General features: G+C 38.7%; 1 protein-coding gene across 15 annotated transcripts in view; it reads left to right on the plus strand.

The window, feature by feature from the left end:
- Positions 1-26,653, plus strand: part of SOX6 (SRY-box transcription factor 6) — a 480,108-nt gene that overhangs the window by 34,672 nt on the left and 418,783 nt on the right. For 10 of the 15 annotated variants that reach the window (XM_067540703.1, XM_067540712.1, XM_067540710.1 and 7 more), the window contains exon 1: positions 4,840-5,184. The exons of 2 other annotated variants lie outside the window; for them this stretch is intronic. The gene's annotated coding sequence lies outside the window, so the exon portion shown is untranslated. 3 more of the 15 variants (XM_067540706.1, XM_067540716.1, XM_067540708.1) reach the window with 2 other exon arrangements.

Below are 26,653 nucleotides of genomic sequence, written 5' to 3' on the forward strand. Positions count from 1 at the left end.
TTCCGCCAAAAGGACAATACAGTGTGTTAGCAAATGACGCCTTAAGGAATTCAGAGTTTTGTTTTCACTTGGGTCCCTGCTAAAATGTAATCGTCCCCCCTCTCTCCTTTTTTTGAAAAGAATATCATAATGATCCAAGGGTGCTGTTATTGGGGAACTCAAATCATCTGATGGGTTTGCCTATAGTGAAACGTGTAGTAATTTTGGTATCAGTCTAACAAAACTTTTCTCCCTATCGGATAAGTTTTTAACTCCTTTACCTCTTTCTCACACTTCGTTATTCATTTTGTAAAAGTTTCTCTGAACACTTTGAATCCTTTTTTTTAAAAAACAAACAAACAAATCTATAAAAAGTCATTGTCGGAGTGTGTCATCAGTGAATTTACAAGCATGCCTGCTAATTGTCCGGCATTAATAAGAGGGCTTTTAGTGTTTGGTGAATGACTTCGAGTACAGAATTTCTTGCCATTTGTATAAAAAGTTTAGACTCTACCAAGAACTCTGTAGTAGTCCTAGGCTTGCTCCTCTTCTCTAGGAGGTGGCACAACAATACACAGATGCAGGTTGTTTTGCATGTTGGACATTGTTTTCCATGCGTGCATCAGAGTGGCGGCACAGCACAAAATGCAGTGACAGCTGTGAACAGGTAAGTGCTCCAACGTAGCTGAGAGCCTCTAATTCCTTCACTCTGCAAGCGAGAAAGGAACCAAAGCACGAGATGTCCAGCATCCCTCTTCAACATCTGGCTGCGCTGCGCTCGCTATCCTTCGCTCTTAGTAGGGAGAGGCAACCAGAGTAATTTAAAATGAGCTGTAAACATTTGTTAACACTAAAAATAAAGGATGTTCTCTCTCTTCCAGTGCATGTGGTTATCTAAACAGCATATGATGACTTATTCAGTATGCAAACAGAGAGATAAATACACAATTGTTATTCGCAGAGCACCCAAAATGTATTTACATACAGTGCACACAGAGACGCCTTTTTTTATGCGGTCCATCTTTTACCTCTGTGTATATTTACACCTGTAGCTTAACTTAAAGGCAGCAACAAGCTTTATTGCCCAAGTTATTTATTTGAACGTAACCCATTTGTGCCGTGCATTTCTGCCCCGACTTTCTTCGCACGATATTTTCGGTGGTGCAGAGATGCTCTTCAGATTAAGAGCTTCCTGGGCTTTGAAAACTTCCTAAATTCGTCTGGTTTTTTAATTGTTTGACGTTCATTAGTACCTAGCACTTGATAGTTTCAGTTGTTCGAAAGAGACGATACAACTGTTAATGTTAAAAAAAAAAAAAAACTTTCTGCAACAAATTGATGGGACAATAGATACGCATCAGAATCTTTTCTTTGTACTTAGACTAGATCTATTTTTCTCACAGATCTCAATTTCTTGTGCCAATATGTACAAATCATGCAAAAAGTCAAGGTGTCTTAATCACTTGTGAGATATTTCAATTTCTTGCAATAAAGGCATTACTGTCAAATTCCGGGCATTCTTATACTTAAAAAAAAAAAAAAAAAAAAAAAAAATCTATGCGGTACCTAGAAAGGAGGGGTATTTCCTGTTGCTAAATCCGTGCACAAGGCAACTAAAGGCAGGTGAATGGTTTGAATTTGCTGAAACCAGGTGAATGTATAGTCAATCACACACTTTATAAACTGTAGTCCCCCTGCCTGACCCTAGATTTTAGCACTTTTATTTAAATGAAAAGAATACATGAAAATGAGACAGTGTAGTCAGTCAGCTAATTTGAGGATAAAGCATTATTTAGAGTGTCTGGATAAATTAAAAGTTCTGTTTGAAGGCGACCTGCTTACAAAATATGTTCAATATGCTGATTCCCTTTATTTTGTGGAAGTGTCTGAAATAAATAAATAAACAAACAAATGTTTGTTATTCCTACAGATTCTGACTTTAAACTAATGTCTCCAGGACTCGACTAGAAGGGCAATACCATAAAATACTTCGCATAGCAAGGAAGAGGATGCAATATTTATAACTCGTAATAGAGTTCTCAGTTGTAAAACTGGTAAAGAACATAAAATAGAACCAGGTCTAATCAATCCTGTGTCATCCGGCTAATGCTAATTTTTTGCATATTCCTGGGGAGCAAGGTTTTTTGCAGTAGATCTGGTGTACTTCTGTTTCGAACCTACCCCGCAAATTTGGGCTCGTGTGTTAGAGAAAGAATGCGAATTCTCGTCTCCCTGGCCTCCAGAACGTATGAAGCCATTTTAAAATTAAAAAGTTTCTCTGTTACTAACTGTTCCAGGCGCCTCCTGGAAAATGGGGAAAGGGTTGCCAAAAATATAAAGAAGGATCAACAACTTTTTTCTCTCTCTCTGCCTCTTTCCGAGTTTGTGGGCTTTCCGCACTCCCAGACTTAGAACAGCTTAGCTTAGGTGTGGCTAATATCAAAAGGGAGAGACGCTGGTTTTACGATTTTGTTTGCCCACCTGATCCTCGAGCCCCCGACACTTTGTAAAGCCTCTTTCACGTTTGCCTTTTTAGAAGTAAATTACTGAGACCTTCTTTCTGATTGTTGCAACGCTCCAAGCCACAGGTTGATTTACTCCTTATCTCTTTCTAGTTGTACCTTTATTCCCCCAGATTTGCCTTTTCATTGACACTTACAAGAAGCGGTAGTTCCTAAATCACTGTTCAGTTCCTGTCTGTTGCATCTTTGTAGCTGTACGTTTTTTTGCCGCAGATAAAGCTCTCGTCATCACAAACACAAACAGAACCAGAACTTCAACCTGAAGCTGTTCTGTACCAGATATTTCTTCCCAGATCACACCTCTCCTTTTGTTTTAATTATGTGCATCTTCTTTATCTTTCAGTGGAATACATCAGATATACTTGCACTCTTTCTCTGTCCTCCCTCCCCGCCCCCCCGTGGGTTTGTTTAGCCTGTATCTGGATTCCCATCTCTAGTGTAACTTATACTTTACAGTACATTTCATCTGGTTTTACCCAGACTTAGCTTTAGGAGAGGGGTCCTAAGAACCCCATTTGTCAGCAGGCAATAAGCGTTTTTGCTTGGCTCTTTTTTTGCTGCTTTTACTTGTATTTTATGCCCCTTGCTCCTGACCAGTGCCATCCCTCACCCTCCAGATTTTTCTCCTTGTATTCTTGAATACCGGTCCTCTCTGATTTTTGCGTGTGCCCTCCTAAACACATCCTTAAAAGCACTTGAGCCAGGCGGTGTCGGCGTGTAACACGATTCTTTTCTCTCTTGGTTTATTCTCCTCTTCCTTAATTCTCCCAGGACACTCCACACACACCCCTCCTCCCTTTCCGGTTCCCCCATTCTCCCGGTAACTTTTACCTTTCCTCACCACTCAGAGCAATCAGTGGTCATTAGGCTAGAAAGGTGTAGGGTTTCATTTGTCTAATCGCACTGTGAGTGGTGATAGCTTCTCGGGGATGCGGCTGGCAGCCTGGGGTGATTTCACTTTCTGTTTTGTGCTCACTTTCTCTTCAGTTGTTGCGTTTCTCTCCCTCTCTCTCTCTCTCTCTCTCTCCCTGTGTTGTCTCATCTTGCCTCGGCTGTCTGGGAGGGGGAGCCCTGCCTCCTTTTGCCTTCCTCAGATCAATGCCCTGGCCACTCACTCACTGATGTTGCACGACGGGAAATGCTTTGAATACTTACGACATGGCCGCTCACATTGATTGCCAAGATTGACAGCAGTAACCATCGCCTTCACTTGTTTCAGGAGGGGGGAAAAATGAACCTGATTGTAAGCAAATCTCCAGGCAACCCATCAGCAAACTTCTAACGATCCGGATCCTGCACAGCCATGGCCCGGCGAAACCCCCGCAGACTTTAGTGCATTTATTTTTTTATTTTATTTGCTGAATTACTCCCCATTTCTTTCTCTCCGTCCTACACCCCCTTGCCTCCTTTTTTTTTTAATGAAAATTACTGAAGCGCGTAAAAAAAAAAAGGGGTGGGGGCGACTCTCCCCGAGCTTTGTGCTACACCGGATTCCGAGGAGGTAACCAGGAAAAAAAAGATTAGCCCTATTGTGTTGTATACCTGTTGTTTACTATGGTGTGTAGTGCAGCATTGCTTGGTGCTGCTGGTGGTGTTTTAATGGGGTTTCGCTGGATTATGTCGCTTTGCAGGAGAGAATCTGGTTTCCCATGCGCTGTCTTGAATGGGTTGTTAGCTGCAATTGACTACAGCAGAAGCGTCCGGAGGTAGATTTGTTGTTTCGCTTTTAACGTTTCTGAATTAATCCCCCAGCACGGTTGTTTACTTCTATACCACGAGGTTGTTTTCTTTTAGGGCAAATAGTCAGTCTCGTCCGTGTGTGGGGTTTCCGAGGCTGTGAAATCTTGAGGTTTTCAGACACCTTAAGGACTCCACTACCTCGAAATCACAACACTTTCTCATCCTCCCCGAGTTGAATCTATTTTAAAATGTAGTGACAGATCAGCGTTGTATTTTAAGATCACCCACGGCAGAACACATGGTGCTGGGGAGATAGTTTCTTACGTACAGTAGCACAAGAGAGACTAAGAAACCCTAAATAAATCTTGGAGAGCAGAAAGCTGCTGTCATTACTCCGTAGCGTTCCCATGGGTTTGTCCTCGTGGATAGACCCCAAGAAACAGAATGGAAGAGGATGCGAGGAGTTCTTATAGCGCTTTTAAATACTCCGTTAAGTTTGAGGTGGGTAATTTGCATTGAAGTTTGCCACAAATGGCAATTCGTAGAGCGTATTGTGCAAAGATATTGGACCGGTAGATGGTAATATCGTGTTTGGCCACAGAGGGGCACTATCCTGAGGATTTGCAGTTCTTGCGGTGGCGTCTTATCTCTCCAGGCAGAAGGCTTGGATAAAGTTATACTGAAAACTTTAAAATTGATATCCCACCCTAATTTGTGATGCACAAGGAGGGGGGGAAAAAGACCATCATCAGAGAGCTCTGTTTACACCATGAGAAAGGGAAAGCTGTGCTGCTTTGTGGGCTTACCCAACGTTCAATTTGGGATTTCTTGCTGCCTTAGCTCTCGCCGGAGGTCATGCAAATCGACCTTAAAAGAATGCATAAGCCATAAATTAAAATAAATCCTTAGCCAGGGGCTGATCCATAAGTAGACAATACCTAACCTGGACAAAACGACTTCCTTTGCGAGCTGAAAAAAGAATAGTGCCTAAGCTAAATGCAACGTAAGTTTTCAGGAAGTATTTCCCTTTTTTTTTTAATTAATCGCAATGCAACTGCATGTAGCAGTTTATAGACAATGTTGTAGAATCTGAGTAAGGCAAGGTGTGTTTGTGGAGAGCTCGTGCTTTTTCTAGTTTTCACTCTTTCGGAGCTGTTTGTGTTTTTGATTATGGAGAGGAAACTTCTTTATGTAATCAGGTTTGGTGTTTTATCTTCAATAATGATCTTAAGTTTATGAAAACTCTGAGTTGGATCAAAATGTATGTAATATGCACACAAACACTCTGTATCTGTAAATAATTATCTCCTGGGTGTTTTTCTTGCATTTTTTTTTTTTTTGGCAATTGTTCCATTCATGATTCTGAAAAGAAAGATCAGTAAGAACTAATAATTCTTCTACTTCTTTAGTTCTAGTCTTTAAAGTAGGAGGTACTGGACACGCTGGTGATTATTCTTGTGTATATGCATGTATGTGTGCATCAGTGTGTGTGACTGTCTGTTGTGTGTGATCACACGCGTTATATGATCAGATACATATAAATACACATGTACATTAATAATTTAGCTGTCAGTGAATTACTCTTCTGACGAGATCTCACCAGCTCAGTTTCTTTCTTCTGTTTAACAGCATTGAACAGTTAACCCGCTTCGCAGCTAGGGCTGCGTGCTTTAGGAGAGCAGGGCCTTGAGGTGAATCAGAGGCACTGATCATATCGATTTGATTGCTGCCTTTGCTTCCTACAGGACCGTTTCACAGGTTTTTTTAAGGACGAGAAGGAGTGAAAGTGGCAATGTGAAAAGACAATTCGTGTTGTGTCTGAGTGTCAGGGGTATTTTACAGGAGAAAGTCAGCGTCTTCGGAGTCTGGGGAGGAGAGATTAGCTCTGTCCTAGGGGTGTTTCCCAAAAAACACAGACAGTGAAACTTTCAGAGATAACGAAGCAAGTTTTCTCCTGTTGTATGCAGATAAAGTATAATGCCCGTGTTCATGTAAATACCATTCAGCAGATGATCGGCAACTTTTAAATTTTTATTTTACATTTATTTTGACATTTTAAACATTTCCATCTTTAAAACTGATCACAAGGATGAGAGAGGAACACAGTCTTCCTCAACGCAGGGTTTCAACAGAAATAAACGAATTTCCCTTTTCATGTTCGTGTAATGGAGTAATTCTGAAGCCTGTTTTGAGACTTTAACTTGACTTGACTTGTTTTAGACTTGCCCATTCACTTAATTAAGCCATTATACTAGAAAGTAAATAATGAAATGGATGAGATGTGTGAATATAGTCTGCCATTATATACAAATACTGAATAGAAAAGACGCTGCCTTTTTTACTTTTCCACAAGCTCACTGCATATCATGAGCTATTTTCCATGACTTTATTGCAGGTCCTGCCTCCCATGAGATTTCTTGTGCTCAGTATTCACAATTATATACACACTGTGTGCACATTATAAATAGTGACCATACCTAGCATTTCATTCTAGTAAAAATAAAAAGAATGTGTTTATAGTGAGTACATTGAAAAGAAAATAATTGGGTCACTTAGATTATGCTGCAGTTTGAAGTAGCACAACACCTGGCAGGAACTACTTAACATTTTCTTTAAACTCTGTACTATCCATAACTTTGTTTCTTATAATACATTCTTGTGTTAAGTGAGAAAGGCTGCTTGTAAAACAATCTCCTGGCTTGTCCCAGTGTTGGGTGAAGTTGATCCTGTAATGGCATTTTGTTTTGAACAGTTGCTGTAGTTGAAGTTCCCTCATAAGGTAAGGTGGCACTGGGTCTGAAAGGAGGTCCAAATGCCACATTTATAATTAGACTGCCAATTCAGCACATTGTATCCATTGCTATACAGGGATATACTGCTGTGTCTGGTCTCTCAATAGCCTGTATTCAGAATTAGCCAATTCAACTGCTTAAACTTCGGAGTCAAATTTAGAATAGGCAATGAGAGAAGGAAAGAAAGAAAACAATAACGCTTTCTCTTTTCCTCAGCTAGCTATTAAAAGCCAAAGAATATACGGAAACCAAACCGTGCACTGTACTTGGAATCAATACATCAAATGTAGTTTGGCCAGAGTGTGCACATTTAAAAAAAAAAAAAAAAAGTACACTTGGGAGTGGGGGAGGGGTTGGGTGATGCAAACAAAAAACAACCCCCCCAAACCTTTGCAAATCACTCCGAATGGGGGTGTTAATCAGTTCAGAAGGTAATTTCCCTATACATCGGTTGATTTTGCAGAGGCAGAATGCTTATTAAAATAAGAACCTGGAAGTGCAACGTGCCCTGGGGTTAAAGAGTGAGAGAATAATTGCTGAGTTCACGTCTGACCAGAGGTGCTTGGGCACAGCTTGGCAGGTACCTTCTCAAATTTTAAGGCCCTCCCATGCAGAAGAAGCAACTTCTCTTGGCATGTGTCAGGCAGTTGCCTGCCTTAGCTCGATTGCACTCAGTCCCCCTGGCAAGGCAGAGAGGCCCGCAAAGATGCGGGGAGGAAGCATCGTTCTCCTTTGCAGGGTGAGGCTGGCATTTGGCACTCGGAGGCGGAGAGCGAAAGGAGGGTTGGATCCCCCACATAAGCAACGACCTGCTGACTTCAGGCGCTGAGGCTGCAACCAGCGAGTCCTCGGCCAGCTGAAGCCTGCAGGTTCTGCAGGAGGCAAGGCACTGGTTGGTTTGGAGAAGTTCATGGCTCCCCCCCTCTCCTCCCCGCCCCGCAATCACGTTGGGGAGCTACCCCGCCGATGGGGGACGGGAACAGACAGGGTCAGCGCCCCCCAGATTGCAGCTCCGGGTGCAGCCGGAGCCCCTTTGAATCTCATGCGCTGCTTCAACCCAAGGGACTTGGTGGTTTCCTCAACAGCCCAAAATTTCCCCGCAAAAGGGCCGTGCGCCAGAGCGATAGGCGGCCGGGGCAGCGGCAGCAGCAGCAGCTGCTCCGCCAGCAACACCCCCCAGCAGGGAAAGGAGCAGGGCCAGCGAAGGGGGACACACGTTAGCCCGTGAAGACCAAGCCCAGCGCCGCACCGGGCACTTGCTGCTGGAGTGCCCGGTGCGTTTGTGCCTGGATTCGCAGTGCCTGGCTCCTCTTCTGCCTGTCACAGTTCTTGGTTCGCGCACTCTGATTTCCCCAACCACCTCGCCGAAAGGTTTAATTCCTAGTCAGGGATGAACGCGAGGGGCCCTTTGCCGCACCACATTCCCTCCCCCTTTCTCCGCTCAGATGCATGACTACTTCTCATCCTTGCAGCTGCACTGAGAATTTCAGTACTGTTTGTGGGACTTCGCTGGAGACTACTTGAGAGCTTGGCTGGTTTCTGTTCTGTTGGCTTGCAGGGTGCAAGCCAGTGTTATGCAGAGGCAGTGAGATAGATAGAGATATCGCTATATGTGCGAGTGTGTTGTGTTGTGTTTCTGTAACTCTGCTTTCTTATTACACCAAAGAATAATTTTTAAAAATGCATACACCTTCATGGAAGCAAGGGGAGAGGAGAAAAGTAGAGAGCAGAGAACACCAGTTTCCCAGGCCAGACCACTAATATCTGACTCGTACAAACTATTAGCCAGTGCCAAAAGTTAGTTGCCTTTGCATGTCAGTTTGGTTTTTGTCAATAATGTTGGTCCACTCTCCCTTTGTTAGCCTGTGTGTGGAGGGGGGGGGGGGTTGTAGTGGTCTTTTAATATGTGGCCAATAGTTGTTGGTCCGTTCAGGCCAAACTTTTTCCGTTTAATGAAAAACAAAACAAAACAAAACAAAAAAAACCCTAAAACGTGAGGTGTTTTCCAGAACCTCACTCATGTTATGAGTTGAAATGACTGCGCCTCTTAAGGACCTTGTAATACCCTTCAGAGTGATGAAGACCACGATGATAGCAAAACCAAATATTTTCTTCTCAGTGGGCATTAGAAAGTTTCTTCAAGAATGACCTTGTATCTATTAAATACCTTAATCACACTAGAATATATCACTTTTTCAGGAAGCATATCCATTAATCTTTTACAATGAGTTTGATTCTCCCCTAAAACTATGTGGATCAAATGCAAAAGGCTACTGACATTTATTTTTATTTTAATTTTTTTAATAAAACAAAATAATATGGATAGAAGTAGCAATATAGCTTTCACTATAGTATGTACTGTGGAGTCGTATATTTCTGTCTCAGTTGTATGACTCAAAAGATCACTGGGCGTATTTGGAAAATGATACCTTTAACAACTTACACTTTAAATGTTATGTAAATTTTAAAATGGTTTATTTTTGTGTGTGTATATATAAACTATGTCCATCTGTAATAATACAAGGTTGTATTTTTTAGGGTTTCTGGTGACAATATAAATAATGAAAACAGAGCTTTGAGTAGCTTGTAAATTATGCCAGATCCCCAAGATAAAATACAACCTTATAGCATGTACAGTAGTTTGGGTGTATCTTGTTACTGAAGTAGCAATGAAAGACACAGACACTAATGTAAAGTTTTTAATCCGTTAGTAAATTGACATCATTTTGTCTTTCTCACTGTTTTTTTATTTGTTTGAGCTTACATAATTTTTCTATATTTTTTTTCCAGGTAGACTATCCTCTATGGGTACGTTTGGGGGAATGTTGCTGCAATATAACACATTAAATTCCTTTTACTACATATAACATATTAGGTTTCTTATATAAGAAAAATCTGTAACTATTTGTTGATGTATCATTATGGCTCATGACATCACACTGTAAAATACAAGGCTGTAAAAACCGGTGGTTAATAAGCCTCTATCTGATATCAGTGTGTCTGTATGTGTATGTTTGTGTGTATATGTAACCATATGCAGGAGACAGTGATTATACAGATGTCTTGACTAGAAAACAACTCATTTTTACAGTGTTAAACCTGGATAATGGCATGTTTTCAAAGCATGTTCATGATACCAATAATTTATTCTTTTAAAACACTATTCTATAGCAACAACAAATATTTGTGACATCATGGTGAGAAATTTCCTGCCAGTTTTTAGTTTACTATTTTTTAGAAAGTCTTGTGTTATTTGGCATTGATGAAACTGCTACACATACCCATCGTATATTCAAGTATTCAGTGAAGTTTTAAATAATTCTCTTTCAATTAGTACAACAGGAACTTGAAAATGTATTTTCTCTTAAAGGAACAAGAATCAGTACACACAGGTTTCTTCCCTCCCTCCCCTTGTATATTCGTAAAACCTCATATTAGTTTTATGTTTTTTGTTTAGTCTTTCTAAATAAAATAAAAAACCCCAAACATTACCCCGGCCTTCCCTCCCGCCAAGTTTGAAAATGTTATGTGGAAATGATTAGACTGTAGAAATATTTTTCTCCCCATTTTTCTCTTGAGGTTTGCAAATTTGATTGGGTAATATAAAATGGGGTACATTGTTGAAGTTGGTTAATCACAGTCATTCATTTATAACACAGAATACATATATATCAGTTGATGTTTTTGAAGTCAAGCGAAACATTCCATCAAGTTAATGTGTTTAAGAGTATCATATCAGGCACAGACAGGTACTAGAAATGATAAAAAGCAGATAACCTGCAACAAAATGATTTACAGATGGGTCATTATCTACTATGGTGAGGTTACAAAGATCATATTCTTTATAAAAACAGAATGTAGTTTCTATAGAGTTAGCAGAATTATTTAGACAAAGCTGAATAGCAAATGTTTTCTGAAGGACTGGTAGAATTTGTCAAAGACAGCCATGTATTACATTGCTAACCCTTTTGTAGTCTGCATATTATTTTAAGATATGGAAACATACTGGCATTTGTTTTAAATACTTCTTATGCGGGGGATTCCTAAAATAAGTTTGCTGATAAAAAGATTTTTTATGTTTTGAATAAATTAGATATTTAAACTTAAAGTTTTCATAAGAACCTTTGTGTGGAGTAAGACTAAATTATCTACCCTTCAGTGAGAAATATAGCACATTTATTCTACCTGCTCTCAGTGGTATGGGAAAGCATTTTAACTCTTAAAATGTGGACCTTGTAGCGCAGTTAGGAAACGTTTAAAAATATTAATGAATCATTTTTTTGTTACCTACACATTTTAAAGAAAACCCCAAACAGTGGGAAGGTTTTTTGATTTTGAGGGTTGCTAGGTTTAAGAACCTGCTCAGAGTCATGGCTGAGAAGATACATTATCACAATTGGTTCATCTCTTCTATATATTGGTAGACAGGACCCCAGTTAAATGTTTGCTATTCACTTCTTCAACAAAATATAGAGGTGTGCATTCCCATTATTTCTCCAGTCTATAGTAGACTGACACAAGGCTGTATGAAACCCTAAAACTGCAGAGTTGCAGTATTGATTTGATTCTTAACTACAAATCCTTCATATCATTGCTCAAAATATCTAACTTTACACCAATATTAGCCATTCTTTTTATAGTGACACCATGCTTAGTAAAAAACTTCTAAGCACTGAGGTCAGGTGTTGAGATTGGATTCTAGTTTATTTTTTATGAATCAGATAAAGATTTCTGTGCATGAGACCGTATGTGAAGATGAGAGAACAAGAACATTTCCATATCAAAGGCAATATATCTGAGGCTGCATAGTAATTAAAATGCAGTGGTTTGGACTCTGTGCAGTAGCACTTAAGCAGAGCGTTGTTGGGACCTTGTGCAGCATGCAGGCGGTTGCCACTTGCATACTTCTAGAAATATACTTATAATTTTGTACAAACATTTATGCCAGTCCACACTTTTCTGTGGATAATTTGTATTTCACCCAAACCATTCAAAGTAGAAGTTATTTTTTGAGCAACCCCTTCATTATGGCTTTTGTGCATCAACTATTTTTATTCTGGTTGTTTGTATTTCCTCTTACCAGAATGATGGCTTGTTTATATCCAGATTTTTTTTTTCTGTTTCTTTAAGACCCCTTTTGTATATCACTCAAATTTTACCATTTGCTTGTAGAGTCTTTTATTTGAGGAGGGGGAAATGGAGATATCTTCTTAGATTACTTGAAGACAGCATGATATATTACGTGCTGCATTTTAGAATAAATTCACTGTTTGCATCGGAACAGAGTATTTTAAATGATACAATATACATTTAAAAATTTTGTCTAATCTTTAAATGATACTAAGAGAATAAGGAAATTACTTCTAAGGTCCTGTCTACATAGAGAAATTGACCAGCATAGCTATTATGAGGATAAACTATTCTATAGTAGCTATTCGGAATAGCTGCCCATGTGGTGACTTTATTCTGAAAATTACTCTGCTCTCAAAGCAGAGTAATTATACCAGAATAAAAATGACTTTTATTCCAGAGTGTCCGCACAAGGAACTATTCTAGAATAGCTGTTCTGGACTAGTTTTTTCTATAATAGCGATGCCAATCTATTTCCCAATGTAGACAAGGCCTAAGAATAATTTCAGCTCAGAATGCACCTCCATCGACCTGACCACCCCTAGCCATCTATGCTAGGGATTGCTATTATTTGTTATTTCCTCTTAGTAACCATAACATTTCAAAATTATTAATTAGAAGCCGTTAGAAACTTTATATTTAAACTTATTTTTATATCTTATGAAAGTGTTCTCTTCTGTTAATCTTATTAGAAGTCTTACTTGGCCATTTCTTTTCCACTTTTAGACTGTGATTCGTTTAGGAATATGACCCTTGAATACAAAGGACCACATGACCAGGGTTTTACAGCATATTGTATATGCATTTGACATCTGTATTATTGTGGATGAGCTATTAAACTGAGCACTTGTGGTTAGCAAAGAACCATGGCATTATTTTGCGCGAATAGGGGTGTTAATGTTAGTGTCATGGCTAAATTCCAATTTAGATAGGATGTAGTTACTCATCTAAATTTCCTCCTGCAGTTTCATCAGCTGGCTGAGTTAATCCTCACTTCCTCTTCTGAATACAGTTGTGTTGTGTCATTGGTGCAGAACATTGATTGTATTTTACCCCACCAGTGCTGCAGTCTGGCTGTTGGTGAAGTTATCACTAGAGCTATATAATCTATAAAGCATTTTGGGAGTCTTCTCAAAGAAAGGTATTACATATGTGGTGTAAGGGATTTATTTTATTTTATTATTAAGATGAACAGTTAAAAGGATTATATTTATTCAGTCTTTTAGTTCTTGAGCTATTCTGGAAAAAATGTTTAGAGATAGAGAGACAGATCTGCAGCTGGTGTAAACTAGCATGGCTCTGTTGACTTCAGTGGAATTATGCCATTTTACATCAGCTGACTCCCCTCTGACTTCAAAAGGACCTGCTCCCACTGAAGTCAATGGGAAAACTTACATTGATTTCCGTGGATCAGGGTCATCATGAATGATGCTATCTTTGCTCTTTGGATGAAATTCACTACCTACTCTTAAATAACTGGAAGAATGGAATTTATCTTGTTCTAACCATCCCTTGGGCTCTTCCTCCATAGCTGCTCTTCTAGTGGATCAGCTGGGGTAGAGGATGCTGCAGGTCCTCATCCACTACATGGGGTTTCTGGGCTGCTGAATAATCCTGGAGACTATGGCTGTGCATACTCCCTTCCTCAACCACATCGTATGTTTGCAATGCAGGCTCCCTGCCTGCAGATTGTCATATATAGACTATCTGTTAAGGGCTTTATGCTGGCTCTCACAATAAGGGTGAATTTCACGTAGTAGGTCTCAGCTCAAGTATATGGGGTGTGCACAAGCACAGTTGTCATTTATATGCAGTGATGTATAGTTCAGGGTATTTTTATTGTTTGTATTAGAGGGAGTGCCTAGGATTGAGACTTCTGTGTTCAACTTTGATTTACTTAAGTACTTTCTTAAATTTAATATTGTCTAAAATATCCTCCTGACTTGCCCAAAATTTCAATAGGCAAACTTCTAAAAAGACTTTCATGTTCCCAGGCACCGTTTGATATTTGAAATACAATCACCATTTTATCTGTAAATGTAGATTTTACTCGTTTTGATATGTGCATTCAGTTCTAATATGGCATTTTAAGTCCCAGTTGCAAACTTAATTAACTACAATTTGTTTGTTTGTTTTTTTGGTTTGGTGTGGACAGACATATGTTCATTCAACAGGATCGTTAAAACATATTTTGGGTAACGTGTCCACCCTGAAATGTATATCATCAAGCTCCTACTCTTAATTTTTTTTCCTTACTGGAGGGTGGGAAAAAGAGAGAGGCAGAAAGGAAAACGCCAAATGAATCTCCCTCCGCCACCACCTTCCCCACTAAAAATAAGCATCAAGGAGAGAGAGAGAGATGTGGGGAGAGGGGTGTAAGGGGGAGACCCTGTTGCATCTTTATTCATACCATCAAAACAGAAAAGGCATGGAATCTGTGGCCTGCTTCCCCCCCAATGATGCTACAAGCCACAGGATAGAGAAGCCAATGGGAGTCTGCTCTCCAAGCCCAGATGCAGCTTTAATTATGGAGTCACTCATTCACTTCATAATTATGGTAGTGCCTTGTTGCCCTTGTTCTGGCCAAGTACGTTGGACAGAGCTTGTGGTGCTGATGTTTGCAGTGAGTGAGGGAATGGAGTAGAGTGGTTGCTGCAAGGTGGGCAGCATTCTTCTACAGCTAGCAGAATTGGGAGGTTGATGAGAACTGGTTAAAAGACAGGTGTGGCTCAGGAAGAGAAACAAAATTGAAGACTTCCTCCAGCAAATCTCTTTCATGTCCCTGACTGAAAGTGGCAGCTTTGCTAGGCTGGTGTTTTTACATCTTATCTGAAAAGTAGTCCCTCCAAAAATATAGTCGGAGAAAAGTAGCAGAACTTTGTCCAAGTTCTCTGTGTCTCTGTCTCTGTGTGTTGTAATAGAAAATAGAGTTAAAGTTTTCTTATTGATTATGTGAGATCGTGAGTCTGATCCAACTTAATACAAAACAAGGTTCTGTTTTGTTTTTGCTGGGTTTTGTAAATTAATACACAGTACTAAAAGCTCTGTATGCACTGGAAGGAAGCAAAGCCAATTGGGAAGCATCAGGTGAGTGATCAATTACAGGGATTTCCTCAGCTTCAAAAAGAAAGAAATGAACTATCACTGGCCTCCATCAAGTCTTGCTTTTCTGGGCTTGGAGAGCAGACTCCCATTGGCTTTTCTATCCTGTGGCTTATAGCATCATTGGGGGAAGCAGGCCACAGATTCCATGCCTATCTTGTAGAATTACTGCTACTGGAGCAGAAGAAGTGAGTTTACCCATTATCATTCCTGCTGGCTTTCTTGGTGCATTGAGGCTGTTTCTGGAAAGAGAGTGAGTGGCAAGTGGCTTCCTTTAGCCCTTACTATTCCTCATCACCTTGTGTGAGGTTGGGTGAAGATGCAGCATTGGCATAGCAGAGGCATTTTGTCTGTTTCTCTGCACTGTCCTATCAATATGCCTGTACAGACCAGACTTAAGTGAGAGAGATCATAATAATAACAAGGGGTTCAGGCATGTAAATGGGGTTCTAGTTTCAGCTCTCCAACAGATTTCTTGGGTGACCTAGCACAAGTCACTTAATCTCCCTGTGCCTCAATTTTGCTATCTGTAAAATGGGAAATAATACTCCTTCCCCATTTGACAAGGAATGATGCTAGGTGTTCAGGTATGTGGTAAAAAGGAGTCAACATAAGGAGAAAAGGGGGTGGTGGATGGGGAGAGCAGAGTTTCCTTCTCATTGCAAAGGTTGGGTAAGCAGTAATCTTCCATAGCTCCCCTTCCTCCTTGGACAGTGAAAGCTCTTTCTCTTGTTTCAATCTACTTTGATCCCTGATAATTAACAATGCTGATTCAATTCTTGACCTTTATATTGAAACTGTGACGAATGTGCTAATTAGTGCTCTTTACTATGGTGGGATTTTATGGGTGGGATGTCCATGATCAAGTGGATTGAAAACACTATTTCATATAGGTCAACTGTCCTGTAGTAATGAGACTGAATAATTGGGCCAAATTCACACCCACTACCTAGAAGCAAAAGGATCTGTATCCTCTGAGCTTATCCAGTCTCTCCATGGAAGAGAGAACTAGGTAGGAGAGAGAAGGCAAACTGCAGTGATACCCAAAAGAATAATTTATGAGGATTGGCCATAGTACCCAATTTTTGAAGGCTGGCCATAGTTAGGCTGAATATGAGGTTCTGTGGTCTTCATTGCACAACATGACTGAAATCCTAAGTACAAGGAAATCTTCCTCCAGAGGACAAAGTGAGTAATGATCATTGATGGGAATGTAACATTCGGGGGAGAGAGGGATAAACGGTTGTTGACCCACTCCTGGTAAGTTTTCAGACAAAACACACACACGATGGGGACAACAAATTACACAGTTAGGGACAAAAAACAGCCTAATTTTATGTGGTTTCCTCTACCTGACTAAAGACTTTCTTTCAATTTCAATATATCAAAGTGTGGAATGATAAGATAAAGAGGATGAACACTTGCTTCCCCTCATGCTGCCTTACTGTAGCTCCCACCATGACATTTCCTGTCCTCAACATATTGTATCTCTAGTATTAATAAGTGAATGCAAATCAGTGTGGCATCTGCTAGACTGTTTTCAGCTGACCAGGCTAAACAAGAGATACAGAATTTATCTCCCTGAGATTGTGACCTCCTCACACCCAAGAGGTATTCTCACATGTAGGTAAATGAAGCACCCCTACTGAGTGTAGCTAAAGTCCAAATCCACAGTAGAGTTATTATATATATCATACATTAAAGCGGTCCCTTGATTTATTTTTTTTTTTTTAAATCTCTCACTGTTGTAGCTGGAACAGCAGCTGCCGCTGGTCTCTGCCGGCATCACACTGTGCTGAATTGGTCCTTCTTGGAAATGTGTGGGAGACAAAAAGGAATGAAAAAACAAAGAGAAAGGAAAAGGAGAGGAAAGGACATGAAAAGACAAAGATAGAGAAGAGGGGAATGCATTTATTTGAAGTATATGTTCAGTGACTAGCACTGTTAGGGCTTTGAGACATACATATGACAATTTTCCATATGATTATTTGTGTAGCTTAAAATATTTAAATATTTTATTAGCTTGATACTGTGTGTAGTTTCACTCTAACCAGTAAAACAAAATAGTATACTGTAAGTTAAAGGAGGCCCACTTAGTACCTGCTATTCTTGAGGTTGAGTTTCAAATTCCTTCTGAGTTCTACATAACTTCATAACAAGTTCTTTGGGGCTGAAAGTATCCATGTTTTGGTCTCATACAGAAGGTGAGCTTTTTTGATCAAATTGATCAAATCTGTTCAGCCATTTTTGACATATGTCCCTCTATTTTTATGTGTGTATAAACATTGTATTGTGTGCGTGTGTGCGTGTATACATGCGCGCACACTGTAGATATAATGTAGAATTAGGGTGAATGTCTTAACAGTTTGGTGTTTTATCCATCATTTTTAGAAACTAATTGATAGTAAGATGTTGAGTCTTCAAATTCTAAAATATTTTAAATCAATAATCCCATCAGACTTTTTCACGCAAATGTGTGGGTATGCAAACAACTTTGAAATTTGTATGAAAGACACTATGAAAGATGAAGTTGTTGTGTTCTGCGTCCTTAACTTATGAAAGGCAGGGGAAGAGCCTGCAGGTCTTGTCAGCAGGGCAGGGTCGATCTGGTTGGGAGCTGTACTGAACTGAAATAGGAGCTTTAGAGGGTTGACAGGCAGAAGATTATTCACTTGGTAGAAGGAACTCAGTTTCTGGGGTGGGGAAGGTAGCGTGCACTAGGATGATAGAAAAGGGAAGATTGGAGGGACAGAGCGGAGAGGGAGTCAGAGGAAGAAGGAAGAAAAAGTGGAAAGGTGGTGTCAGAATGATGGTAATGGATGAGACCAATCCATTATGGGGGATGAGTACACCAATGGTGTTTTGCTGATGACCCACAAGGGGTCTTCTACTTCACTCACTCTTCCCCCTGAAAAATAAGTTCAAAGGACAAGACACTGAATTCATCCATTCTGCCACCCACAACCAAACAGGAATATTATACTATCTTGGACTTGGTTTAATGACTGCATAGCTGTACAGCAGTGGTGCCAAGGCTCTACAGTCTCAAGAACTGGGACAACCGTGGTGTGTAAGATGGAATTCATTTGCACAAGTGCTCAGCCTCCCAGGAAGCTGTGTGACTGTGCTTTTGTGGTGGGATTTTTTTGGGCTTCCACAGCATGCAAATCTTTCCTTGGCCTGCTACAAAGCCACTGTCTTCAGCCTTGTATGAATATTGTTGGCTGGCTTGAACCCAATGTGTTGCATCTGTTTAAATAACAGAGCTGCCAATGCTTGTAAATACATGGAAGAGATGAAAATATGGGGAACAGTCTATAACTAGTACAAAAATGGAGCTTCATCCTGAAAGGCACTGAGCTACTGCAGTTGCTATGGAAGAAGTTACAGGTGCTCCATATGTCTAAGGATAAGTCCCACAGTTAGTAAGATCATCCTATTGCTGTGGCTTGATTGGAATTCTTGAGTAGATCTGAATAACTTTGCATGGCGTATGTATACATTTCACTGGGAAAAAAAAAAAAGATTCAACCTGTGTTTCTGACTGTAGTGATTTTTGTTGTGAAAGCTACTTGATCATCCAGTTTTCAACTGGTTAGTGCAGTGGTTTTGAACCTGTGGTCCTTGGACCTATGGGGGTCCACAGACTATGGCTAAGATTTCCAAAGGGGGCCACACTTCCATTTGGGAGTTCTTAGCGGTCCACAAATGAAAAAAGGTTGAAAACCACTGGTCTATTGATAATTGTTTCATTCTGTTGTTGGTTCTGCATATTTATTAGCTCATTTCTGTGTCACAATTTTGAGCAGTTGAAATGAGGCAAAAAACAGCCATTACATTAAATATGAGTTTGACATTGGTCATGTGATTAAAGGTGTGGGTTTTTTCCCCCTTGACATTTGATTTCTATTTGTAAATTCACACTTGACTAACCTGATAATGTCTTGCTAACTGTTGTTTTTTTTAAAATGCTCAAATCTGATAAAATCCACACCCCTGTCTCATGCTTAAAAAGCCTAAAACATGTGAGAACAAGATAGGTATTTTGTATACAAGTTTTTTATAATGAATAAGGCCCTAGGCCCAGAAAAAATCATTCGGAAAAGATACATAATTTTAACATCAGTGCTCCTTGCCTGATGTCAGAAATTAATTTTGTACTTTTACAATTCTCATTTTACTTGTCTTAAGTCATTCTGTATGGTCAAAAACATATTTCCCACAAGTCCAATTCAGGCATCAGTCTGTTTGTGAGTGAATGCCAGAAAAGCTGCGGTGGAGAAGGAACTGTAGGGCACTAAAGTACATCCTCTCTAAAACCTATGAAGCTCACATACCAGAGGTTCCTTAACGCTGAAGCCTCGAAAGGGACATTATATGATCAAATATATGAGAAATAGATTTTTTTTTTATTTGTCAGAGTCTTCATATGAAAATAAATTGTAATGACTGAGTAACATTCAACTGTATTAGCAATAATTCAAATAAAGGTGGTTCTTATGATTAAAGCAAGGAGTAGATTTTCAGTGCTGTGTGTCAGCACAAGTTGCAGAAATTACTTCTAAATGGACAAAGTTTGAAATTGCATGCCACATATCCAGAAGCTTTTCAAGGACAAAAGCAAAATAAGTTGTGCATGAGCTGGGAAAGGGCATATCTAATGTCCAGCCCCCTTGGACATTTCTACCAATGCCAATAGTTTTTTTGGGGGGTTTTTTGGTTTTTTTTTAAAGGTGGTTGGGAAAACTTGGAATCATGCTGTATTACAGTGTGTTGAAATGCAGATGAAGATGCTGCAGAGTGACACAGAGAGTATTTGGTCTAATGGAATTTTTGTCTTTTTGTCCTGGTAGAAGAGGATAGCTGTTCAGAACAGCCTCTGATGCTCTAATATAAAAACACAACCTAAAATTCATCAGAATGTAGCCTGAACTCTCCAGGGGACACCACAGTATTTGAAGAACGATCCTTGAAATTCTATTTTTAAATATTGGCTACTATGCCTTGGAGGACTTCAGGAATAGATTTTGTCAGCCAGGGAAGAGAAGTAAACCTGCCAATCGTGGTCATGAGATTTATAGGGCTGGAGACGAGGGCATTTGGAAGCTTCTTTATTTATCATCTAACAATCAAAACAGAACATTACAATGGATCAAAAGATTGGCTGCTCCACCTTCCCCCACTTGTGGTTGTGCAAGAGAGTTAATCTGGACTTTTACTTTCTGCATGGCTGCATGTCAAGGCTTTGAAATGAAGATAGGGAGTTGTTGACTATGGCGAGTGGAAAAAATCATTTGCATGAGCTGTCCACTGCTGGTTGTCGATATTGAAGAGTTAATCCTGAAAGGTACTGAGCACTCTGACCCTGATTCCAAAAAGTACTTGAGCACATGCTGAGCGGTAAGCATATGAATAGTCTCAGTAGATTTTCTCACCAATGGGATTACTCATGTGCTTAAAGTTCAACACATATTTAAATACTGTGCAGGGTTGAGACCTTGCAGGACTATCTCTTACTGCTGCTGGAGATTTTTTTTGTTTTTGTTTCATGGGTTTCCTCAGTGAGCTGACCTGTTTAATGGTCAGCCTGTCACATGCCAGGATTAGCAACCTTTTGGGGCTTGTTCTGTCTAGAAAGCTATGGACAGCTTCTGGTGGGTATGGCTCATATTACATAATTACTGACACTCAATAAATATATTCTTAATGATCCACTGGTGTTTAATATGAAATAGCTAAAATGTTAGATCAAGTTGAAGTGCTTTGGGCAAGATTATAATCTTCAATTTGTTTTGAACCTTGCTATTTATCTCAAAATCAGCTAATGTGCTAACACAATAAGAGTGACAAATAACACTTAAGATACTAGATATTTACTTATTACCCCTTTTACTTCCAGTTTTTCTCTGCCTTCTTCCAGCTATTTTGTTGTCATTCTGTAACAGTATTCAGTGCAACTCTCCTAATGGAGGGCAAGCAGCAGGCTTTCTGTCTATACAGCCACAGTGTACAGTTCATTATTTTGATAGGGTGGCTCTGTGGTACATCACTTCACTTGAATATTTGTTTTCCCCTCAAAATGTTCTCTTTTCCAAGGTGGAAACTAATTCAGAATTATTTCCTTCTTCATCTCACCTGATCTGTTACTGAATGTAATCTTGCTTCTGTTTTTAATTTTGTTAAATTAAATCACAGAAATTAGAGAAAGGAAGTAATCTAATTCCTTCCTCTGGCATTGTAAAATTGTTCAAAATAATTTCTATAAATATTGTTTCCAATAATCTTGCAATGACAGGGGAAGAGGTGTGTGTGTGTGTGTGTGTGTGTGTGTGTGTGATTTACCCATCATAATCTCTAGATGCGTGATCAATCAATATGAAGCATCACTCACAAATTTGAGGAAAACTCCAATTACCTCTGTCAAAGGACGAAGTGAATAGGTAAATTTTGGATTGTGTCCTGAAGGTGAACAAACTTTGACCTTGTCAGACCAGTGGGGAAAGAGAGTTTTACTGTCTCAAGAACTCCCTGCCTGCAGCCCCATCAAATTTAAATATAGGGACTGTTAACTAGAGGCCTAGTTGACTCTGACTTTCTCATTATGCACCATTCCAACAGCAATCTCTAAGGCGGGGTAGTCAGTAGGCAGACCACGGGCCAAATCCAGACCACCAGATGCTGTTGAACGGACCCTGAAATCTTTTTTGTTTGTTCATTATTATCATTATTTTCTCTGGAGTCTGGATCTTGACTACCTTGACCAAGAAATTTGGACCTTAACAAAAAATAGACTATTCCTGCTCTATGGCATCCAGGGTATAACAGCCTGTAGGTCTTACCACTGTAGTTGGAGAGGCGATGTGGTCTAGTGGATAGGACACTGGACTGGAAGTCAAAAATCTCAATTTTGATATTGACTCTGTCAGTGCCAGATCTGCTGTGTGACCTTGGACACGTCACTTCACTCTCTGTACCTTTCCTTTCCGTCTGTCTTTGTCAATTTAGATTGTAAATACTTAGGGTAGGGACTGTTTCTCACTGTGTGTTTGTACAATGGGGTCCCAGTTTCAGTTGGATCCCCTAGATACTGCAATACAAATAAATAATTAATAATTGTAAATGGTTCCTGAATGTGTATAAGCAGATATTTTTTACACCGTTTGTGGTGGTGCTGTAAATCCAAGAGTAGAATCTCACGTGTAGTTCAGTGTCTGCAAATCAGTATATTTAAAGTATTACAAATTATTTTTGTCAAATATGTTAATGGTTCACTGCAAGAGTAGTGTGAAGCACAAATATTTGATGTGCATTTATCATCTCGTGACTACCAAAATTAGGTGGCCTCAAAATTGCCTTTGAGAAATTTGTGTACTGAAAGTGCTCACTATTATTTGTTTAGTTTCAAAACCTCTTAAAAGTTCTGACACTGATTCCTTTTATCTAAATCCTTGGATTGAATTTACTATTAATGACTAGGGTTTTTTTGTACTTTTACTATTATTCTAGATGTTTATTAAGCCTGACAGTTTTAGGATTAAGCTTTACAAACAAAGGATAATATATCCTATGTTTACAAGTAAGACAGAGGCCAGGTTTTATAAACTTTAAAAAATATTGCTATTGCTGATGTATAAAATAGACCAGTCAGCTTTCCAAGAAGGAAAATAAATCCAGCAGTGGAGTTGGTTTGTTTGGGAGTTTGGTACTTTCATTCATAATAATTTGTTGGGACCTAGAGCAATGTTACATGGGAGACTTAAAAGCATTTTGAAAAGAGGTCAAATAATGGAGTTCATTCTTGAAACTAGAGGAATATAGGGCCCAATCCTATGAGGAGCTGGGTGCTTCCTGCAAGGTGCTGAGAATCATCCACTTTTATCAAAGTCAACACCTTAAAGGAGACACTCAGCACCTCTTGGGATTGGGCCCATATATGATCATAAAGCCTGTTCCTGCAGATGCTTGCTATCTATTGTGTGTAGTACTTATTCAGTAGTAAGCCTGATGCTTGGTAGTGAGAGTCTCACATGTTAGCAAGCTGATGAAATATTGGTGGGTTTTAACATGCACCAGAACTGAATTTGATGCACAAAACAGTAACAATCCATATGGTATCCTGAATCTACCTTGTTTTGTGGTGGAATAACAAGAAGTTCACAACAACCAAAATTGCTAATTCACCAGAAGAATCTGCCACTCAGAAGCACTAGATGAAACAAATATCTTTGATTATAAATGTAATTAGTTATTTGGGAAATTCCACATGAAGATGTTTGTTTTATCATTTGCAGTGCAGAAATGCTAACACAACCGAACGTTAAAATATTTGTATTCATAGAAGTTTAAGAAAACATCTCTGATGCATTAGTGTTGCAGTGCTGGGTATTTTAATGTTGTGTGTGTCTATGTTATGTTTTAAAGTAGTGGATAGTGTATTAAAAATGATGGAATTGGATTTGACAGTGACTCTGGTGCACAGGTCTCCTGTAGCATTGAGGAGCTGCTGCCTTGCTAGTTCTCAATCTTGTCACTTCTGGGGAACAGCAGTGAAACTGTTTGTTCCTGACAGCAGACAGCCCCACTGCAGGGCCCTGGTTTCATGTTACATTAAGTATTAGTGCTGTTCTTTCAGGAGCTATTATGCTGTGACATCAAAGATTTTCTGACAGGGCAGTTGTAGGTTAGCACTGAAGTTGTCTACTGAAATTTTTAAGAATGGAATAAAATATATATGATCGGATTTAATATGAGAGATAGGCAACTGCATATAAAATGCAGTTAGTGGTTAAAGAAAGTTGCAGGAATGATTATTTGGTCTGGCCTATTTGTTGCTTTTTGACCCAGACAATTTTTATTACTTTTAAATTTCTACAGCAACTCCAAAAATTTTGCCACGTGTATACACTTTAGTACAACTAAACATTTTTTCTGAAAGATATTATGACAAAAGGGGGGGAAAGGACTTTTATTAAATAAAATGCTTAGCTTAGTCTCTGAAATGTATGGTATAAATTAAGCTATGAACAATAATCGTAATGGCCTGACTTCTTTCTTGCTGATAGCCTAATTACTTAAAAGGATCAAGATACATATTTTTTTTAAATGGTGAGAAAGCAATTTATATGACAAATAGAATCATGGTAGTGTTTTCAAAGGTTTGAAGCTTTACGTGAGAGGCAGAACTCAGAGAATGAAGATAAATTATAAATATTTGAATTGGAAGTTTATAGGCGATGTTTTTAGGAAACTCTGAATCCAGTTACTGTCTGACTTCCAGAGAAGATAGCAGCTTGAAACAAACTGGTTGTGTAGCTGTTTTGGACAAGAAAAAAAATTACTGAACCTATGCGGTCTAAACTGTTCCCGTAGATTCTTATGTGGTTAAATCAGCATTGCTATAAAATTACAATTATGTTCTGATAAGGCAAATTTGTAACAGAAAATATCAAAATTAATTTTGGAAGTGCATGTCTGAATATTTTTTATTAGCTTTACGAAGACATTTGTTTCATTTAGTATCAAGCAAGTGAACAATCTATTAAAATGAAAAAATATGTACAATAAGGGGCAATACTTTTCCAGTAACAAATAGTAATGAACTGAACAGTCCTGGTTCAGTCATAAATAAAATACCAGCACAAATTTGCTTCTGAAGAATTAATACTGATTTTTTTTTTGCCTTTTGAGAAATAAAACTAATATAAAATAAAATAAAGGCTTTAAGGGGCACTGCTAGTAATATTTGATCAATTTTCAATATTTTTAAATTAGTATAAATCAGTGTGTGAAAATAGTTTATACGTATTTTAAAGAATTGTTCTATATGTTCTATATGCACATTGAGACGTAAAATCTGCATAAAGAATGTCTTTCTTTCGTTGGACTGAACTTTTTTTTTTTTTTTTTGGTACAGCCTAAAATATGGGACCTGATCCTGCAGCCTTACTCAGTTAAGCCTGTCTGTTGACTGAAGGGTGCAGTTTACTTGACTAAAACTGCAGAATCAGACTCAGTTTGTAGGATATTATAATGTGCTATTTATACTATGCTAATCGACCAAAATTGGTTACCCATGCTATTGCTGTGCAGGAGCTTTGATCAGACACAAATGTTTTTAATTTATTCTTTATTTAGATGAAATTGCTTGACTTCTCCTTTGATTTTCCCGTACCGTAGAACACATTTTTAGCAAATCAAAATCCAGTTTTATATAGATGAACATTCAGAGGTAGCCAGTTTAGGATGAAAACTATAAACTCTTTCTGTTCAGATGTGTGAAGCCTTTGGACTAGTGGTATTATCTTCAGGTAATGTTCCCTGACAGGTGGTAACAGTGGAATAAAAATGTAGCTTAGTCAGTTTATCTTTATAATCTCAAATTGCAGCACTTATATTTAGAAAGAAAATCATGTGTGTTACTGGGGGTCTCATAGAGGGTTGTGTTTTTGTTTTTGTTTTAAATACAGATAAAATTACACAAATGGTCAAAATTAAAAAGAATCACTGGATAGATGAGAATTTCTACAACCTTCAATCTGGTGGTTGGATTGAAGGCTATTTTTTTAGACCGAGAATCTGAGATCTCTAAGGTTGGCCTGATTGTATGAATCATTAGTCCTAAAAGTAAACAGACTCTTAGGAATTGTAATGTTTCCATCATGAAGATTGTAGTTTGTGAAATTATTACATTAATATTTTGAAGGTCCACTGCATATCTACTTAACTGAAAGGATTATTGAGAGCCTACACCTGCAAAACTTAGGTGCTTTTCAAATGATTTTAACAGGAAGGTATGACAACTTGTTTATTTGAACTGATATGTACAACTTTAAGGTTTACTTAACTTTTTTATTGTGTTTTACTTGAATAACTGCAAATGCACATATGAAAAAAATCTAGTTAATTACTGTATTTATAAAACATTTGCTGTCGAATATTTTTAGTGCTCACAAGACAGAAATTATAGGTAGGGCTAGCCTTCGATAAGATGATGTTTAAAAAAATAAAAGAGCATACTCCATGTGCAGCGAATTAAAAGAAATCAGTTAAAGCCATGTTTTGAGGAGAATTCTTAGAAAGCTGTTTATACTTTAAGGAGCTCATTTGACTATTTTGGTATTCTGTTCAGTGGTATCCTTTCATTTAGCCTATAATCCAAGAGCCTAGGGGCTTTATGTTAACTTCAGGTATATAATACACATCAGTATGTCTGCAGTGTGTCCATCTCTGGATACGTTTGCCTTTTTATGTTCATATTCCAGCTTATTATATTTTCTTTTTCTTGAGGTTTACAGTGGTTATTATACTTCAGAACAGGAAACTGTTTAGGAGAACATGTCAAAAGTTCTCTCATTATAGGAGGACCTAGAATCCTTTCAATTTCCTGCTTAGAATGCCTGGTGTTTGCTGCATAGCTAATCTTTCCATTTCTATTTAAATAAACAGCAG

This window comes from Emydura macquarii, unplaced genomic scaffold (genome assembly GCF_026122565.2).
Source record: "Emydura macquarii macquarii isolate MOO-44397 ecotype Brisbane River unplaced genomic scaffold, CSIRO-AGI_Emac_v2 contig_587, whole genome shotgun sequence".
In the NCBI taxonomy this organism is placed as follows: Eukaryota; Metazoa; Chordata; order Testudines; family Chelidae; genus Emydura; species Emydura macquarii.